General features: G+C 49.9%; 1 pseudogene; it reads left to right on the top strand.

The window, feature by feature from the left end:
- Window positions 1-433: 433 nt before the first annotated feature.
- LOC101648569 lies at window positions 434-1,160 on the top strand (annotated as a pseudogene).
- Window positions 1,161-6,106: the final 4,946 nt, after the last annotated feature.

Below are 6,106 nucleotides of genomic sequence, written 5' to 3'. Positions count from 1 at the left end.
TTGGATCTGTAGCTACAGTCTCATTATCCAAATAAGGAAAGCAGCATTGGCACAGAGCACCATCTGATTTACAGGAGCCCTGGGGGGGGTGTTGTTTATATGTTGGGCTGCTAACCATAAGGTCAACAGTTCAAAACCACTACTTACTCCCAGGAAGAAAGATGGGGCTTCCTACTTCCTCAAAGAGTGACAGTCTCCACTTCCATCCGGGCCTGCCAGAGGCTCCGGCTCTGTGGACCAAGGTGGGGTGGGAATAGAGGTGCCAGTTGGAGGAGGAGGCAGAGCAGGAGGCCGAAAGGCTCAAGCCTGGACCAGTCCTCGAGTCCTGGGCCACGAACCCTGAGCTTGCACCACACTGAGAGGCGAAACGGGCCAGATGGGCCACTGAGCCCGATTCAGAGACCACATGGAGCCCCCTGGAGCTGAGACCACGATGTTCCGCTTCATGAGGGATGCGGATTCAGAGGATCCCATGTTCCTGATGGACCCCTTTGACATTCACCACCAGTATATGAACCGGATGTTGTGAGGGGGCTTTAGATATAGCCCCTTCCTCAGCATCACAGAGGGCAACATGCCAGGGACCAGGCCTTCCAGCCGCAGGACGCAGGCTGGGGCTGTCTCCCCCTTCGGGATGCTGGGAATGTCCGGTGGCTTCATGGACGTGTTTGGGATGATGAATGACATGATTGGGAACATGGAATATATGACCGTTGCAGGCAACTGCCAGGCCTTTTTTTCCTCTGCAGTCATCTCCTACTCCAATACCGGGGATGGTGCTCCCAAGGTCTACCAAGAGACATCAGAGATGTGCTTGGCACCAAGCGGGATCCGGGAGATGCGGAGGACTGTCCAGGACTCGGAGAGTGGCCTGGAGCAGATGTCCAGTGGGCACCGCATCCAAGACAGGGCTCACATTCTCCAGCGCTCCTGAAACCACCGCAGAGGGGACCAGGAGGAGTGGCAAAACTACATCAACCTGGATGAGAGTGAGGCTGCAGCCTTCTATCATGAGTGGCAGAGAGAGGCCTCCCGATTCAGCGCCCTCTTGAATTCTGACGACATGAGGTGGGGAGACGAAGGGCTAAGGGGCCTCCCAACTGGCTACACAGGGACCCGAGGACTCTCCCTCCGGACAGTCCCACCACTATGACTGGTGAAGCCCCGGGTCCTTAGCCTCTCCTGTACAACCCACGAGAGGCTGGGACATCGTCCCCTAAGAGAACTTGCCCCTCTCCAACTCCCGCCCCCAATTTAACAGGCAAGCTGGCCCCCACCTTTCCCTGGAGATCTCAGGGCGAACTTTCACAGCTCTTTGTATGTACTTCTTCTTTGCGTCCCTTACCATGATGCATCCCCTACCTTGATTTTTCATTTTGCTGCTCCACCTCCCCATCCCTCCCCCTGCCACGCAGTGAAGGCAAGGTCTGTGGAGGTAAGCTCTGGATGCAGGGGCCTCCTGGGTCTTCATCCGCCTCTTGCTCAGAGCCCCACTGTAGGGGCCATTGGTGCTTGACCAGGACTGTGGAGGGAGAGGACTGGTCTCATTCCCAACTCCCCCCCGCTCCCACCCACCCACCCACCCATATAGCAAAAGTCTCCCCTACACCTTCCTCTGCCTTCGTTTTTGATGCATGCAACCTGTAACTAGGTGTTTATGGAATAAAGAAGAACGGAAACTTTAAAAAGAGTGACAGTTCTGAAAACTCACAGGGGGCAGCTCTACCCTGTCCTATCAGGTCAGCTATGAGTCCACCTTAACTTGATGGTGGTGGGTTGGGTTTGGTGTTATTGTCTGATCTGCAGGTCTCCTTCACATGATACGGTGAATGTCCTGTCTTGGTCCAGGATCACACATGGCACTTATTTTGGCCATGGCTCTGTTTCAGGGTCTTGTGACAGCTGTTTTCAAAAGCACCACAAGCCAGGGGCCGGCCGTAGGACCAGAGATTTATTTTCTCATGGCGTTGGAGGTCAGGCACTTGAGACCACGATGTCAGCAGGCTGTCCCTGCCCTTCAGCTCTCGGGAAGAATCCCTTCCTTGCCCTGCCTCTCCTGGCATCTGGAGGCCGCCAGAACTTCTTGGCTTGTGACCCGACCGTTTCATTTCTGCTTCGGTCACTGCCTTCTCACGGTAGGCAGTCTGCATTCTTAAGTATCTTGCTGTTCAGAGATGTTGTTCTGGTTGCCAGCTGACTCTCGGGTCACATCGCAGCTACTGGTGGCCTCATGTTCAGTGGAACACGAGGTCCTGCTCTGTCCCAAAGAGTTGCTGTGCAATGAAATTGATTTGACAGCGAAAGAGAATGGTTTTTAATTGCAAAATATTGATGAGATGTAAATAACATGGCATGTTTCATTAGAAAGATCATTTTTAGCCTGGAAATTTGAGACTATCCTTTGCAGGGCCTGTCATTCGAGGTTTCCTTGAAAGGAAAGTATACAATACAAAGCAAACAAACAAAAAACGCTGCCAAGATTGGTTGGCTCAGTAATACATCGCCATGCCAAACAGAATTTCAATTTCTCAGGGACTCCATCCAGACTTTCTGGAGCCATGAAAGCAGAAAGACCCCCTGGAATTTAACCCAAAACTCTCCCCTAAAGTAGCCTAGTTAAACCAAGCAATGTGGTTCTTGTTAGGTGCCACCAAGTCAGTTCCAGCCCGCACGACCCTATGCACAAGGGATGGAACACTGCTGGGTCCTAGGCCAGCCTCCCAGCTGTTCCTAGGCGGGAATCCACAGTTGCAGCCTCTGTGTCCATCTATCTCGTTAATGGCCTTCCTCTTTTTCCAAGCAATAGTCTACCCGACTCAGCTAAAATAAAAGCATCCACCTTGAGCACCGGGCTTAGGCTTTTTGAAGCTCTATCTATACAAGATCAGATGGACCACAGCAACCTGATAGGGGCAGTGAGTTGATGTGAACGAAGAAAGGACCGTCCAGGAAAAGAAGGCGTGAGCATGGGTGCACCTCTAGGAAGGTCTCAGTGGCTTGCACATGTTCAGTTGGATATAGTCTCAACAACAACAACAACAACAACCAGAAGTAAAACTGGGAAAATAGCACAGCCTCGTGGAGTCCTCCGGCCCCCTGGAAAGAGCTGTCACTCTCCTTTCAGATTGAAGGAGAAAAGCCCCAAGGCCCCGTGAGGTTCAGTAACTGTCCTGAGGTCACATGGCTAGGAAGTGGGGGCAATCTGACTCACTTTAAAGGCTCCCTCCGTCCCCTCGTCTTGTCTGTATCCACCTCTTCTGGCTGAATCAACCTATTTGTTGAAGCACCAACAGGGGACGGCTTCTCCGATATAACTTCAGGAAGTGGTAGATGGCTCGCGTGGGATTGCCAACACGGCTGAAGTCATCCCTGGCCCCTTTTCCCAACAAGTGGCCTGCAGTTTGATCCTCTTTCATGGACTCGGTCTTTCCTGGCAGGGTGGTCAGCAGGGTAGGATTCCAGAGAAACAAATAAGACTCATTCCCAGCTCCCACCATACTTCCAACTGTGGTGAGTCCGCAGATGCTGACAACAATAAAGCAGGGAGTAGTGTGGGCGGGTTGAGACAAGTATGGGCAACCGAGGAACGACCGTGAACTGGGGTTACTCCAGGAGGGCTCCCCAGAGGAGGTGAGCTAGAGGGAGAGTGTGACCATAAAATAAAAGAACAAGTTTCAGTGTTATTGTAGGGTTACTTATTTTAGGTTGCTGAAATAAAAAGGATGACCTTTCTTAAAGCTTTGCCTTTCTTAGAAAAATACAAGCACAGGCTACAGGGCACTTAGGAATCTTGAACTGTGGGTGACTGTATCAGCTCAACCCAACTCCAACTGAAAAAGGTCCCTAGTTCAATAGAAGGAGCCCTGATGGTGGAGTGGGGTCCACATTGGACAGCTAACTATGAAGTCAGCAGTTCAAAGCCACCAACCACTCTGTGGGAGAAAGGTGAAGCTTTCTATTCCCATAAAGATTCACAATCTCAGACACCCACTGAGGCCGTTTCGCCCTGTCCCATCAGGCTGCTGGGTGTCGGCAGGGACTGGATGGCAGTGAGTGAGCCTAATACAGGTAAAAGAGCTTGGTGATCTACTTCAACCAAAACTCTTTGGATATCACAGGCCCATCCCATTGTGCGCGTGGCCTCCGTGAGTCTGCGGGCAGATTCAATGACCACTAACCACACCAGAAATTCAATATAAGCATGGAGAATCCCAAATGTCAGTGCACAAGGGAATTAGGTGTAAACTGGAATCAAGAACAACAATGACATCACCATGCCCCGGCTTCCCCTCGGCTTCACTATTTCTCTGCAGACAAGCTTATGCATCTTCCTGTTCTTCAGGGAAGAAACTGGCTATCTTCAGCTCCAACTCCAAGGTCCCAAGAAAGTCAGGCCAAGGGGCCCAGCGAGAGTCAAGCTCCTGCTGCTCAGCTAGTGAGACTCCCCTCAGGCACTAGGAGCAGGAAGCTCAAACGCGGCGGCTGGGAAATCCACCCAGCGCGTCTGAGAATGGCTCTCAGCACAGGCACCGGCGCTTCTGAGCAGGAAGATTTGTGAGCAAGGAGCCCAGCTGCATCTAGGATTTTTTAAAAAGGACAGGCTGGGACCATAGGTTGGAGCTATTGAATTCTAGCCAGCATGATAATCATAGGCAGAGCCATTGCCACTGACCGGATTCCAGCTCACAGTGCCCTGTGTGTTATAGAGTGGCACGTGCCCCCCTGTGTTACAGACTGACCCATAGAAGGTTCTCTTAGCTGTCCTCTTTCTGGAAGCAGCTTGCCAGGCCTTTCTTCTGCATCGCTGCTTGAAGATTTGAACTGTCAACCTTTAGGTTAGTAGTTAAGTGTAAAGCATGTGTGCCACCACAAGTTCAGAGGACATTAGTCTAAGACTCATAAGTAATCATCAGCCCTGAGAGGAATATCAAAGAGAGGCTTATAATCAGAGAAATTACATGATGAAAGATTACATATTTTGTACTGTAAAAATAACACATATTCATTATGAAACTATAGACAAGTACAGAGGAAATACAGGTCTCATTCAATTTCACCCTGAGGGCATCCACTATAATTAATATTTTGACTATTATTTCCTCTCATTCTTACACCTACACACACACACACACACACATACACACTGGTATCTAGCACTGATGAGGGTCACTTTTGGGACTAAGTTGTTTAAAGGTCCTTAGTGGAAGTCACCTATTAAAATTCTGGATCACACTGTTTACCAGCTATTCTGCCTTAATTGTGTTCACTGCACAATATTGTTATGTGGATTTCTGAACAAAATCAAGCATCACATCTTTGGAGCTCGTAGTTGAAGCATACATATTTCCTCTCGCCATTTAATAACCTTCAAAATTAGACTCGTTCATCATCAGACTGCCCCATCACGGATCTCCTCATCTCCCCATAGTTCAGCATTTAGATCATCTCAAGATTTTGCTGTTATAAATGGCCCCCAGATGGACACTCTTCTTTATAAATCTTTGTTCCCTGTCTGTGGAATTACTGGGCCACAGGGCGTGCACATTTTTAAGTCTCTTGATACACATTGAAAATTATCCCGCCAAAGACAGTGCCTTGGAGCCAGGCATGCATGAGAATGTTCCTTTCATGTCAACTTTACCAGCGCGGGGCATAGGTTTTGCTGTTGCGTGCTATAGAGCCCGTCTTGACCCACACAACTTCACCAAGGATTTTCTAGATTGTAATCTTTGCAAGAGCCCTGCTGGCATAGTGGTTATGAGTTGGGCTGTGATCCACAAGGTTGGCAGTTCAAAACCACCAGCTGCTCCTTAGGAGAAAGATGGGGCTTTCTACTCCCAGAAAGAATTACAGTCTCAGGAACTCACAGGGGCAGTTCTACCCTGTCCTAGACAGTCACTCTGAGTCAAAATTGACTTGATGGCAGTGAGTTTGTTTAGGTGAGTCATTGCAAGAGCAGACTGTCAGCTCTTTCTCTTGCAGAGCTGCAGGTGGGCTCCATCCACCAAGCTTTATATTCACAGCCATGCACTCAATGGTCGCGCCACTAGGCTCCTTGCACCGAACAGTAGCAGAAGGTTAAAGGTGAGCATGGGAAGGCCCACTG

Source organism: Echinops telfairi, unplaced genomic scaffold (assembly GCF_000313985.2).
Source record: "Echinops telfairi isolate 266 unplaced genomic scaffold, ASM31398v2 ScPeMD7_5;HRSCAF=22, whole genome shotgun sequence".
In the NCBI taxonomy this organism is placed as follows: Eukaryota; Metazoa; Chordata; class Mammalia; order Afrosoricida; family Tenrecidae; genus Echinops; species Echinops telfairi.
Note: the sequence above shows the minus strand (reverse complement) of the source record. Positions and strands in the feature narration are given on the sequence as shown.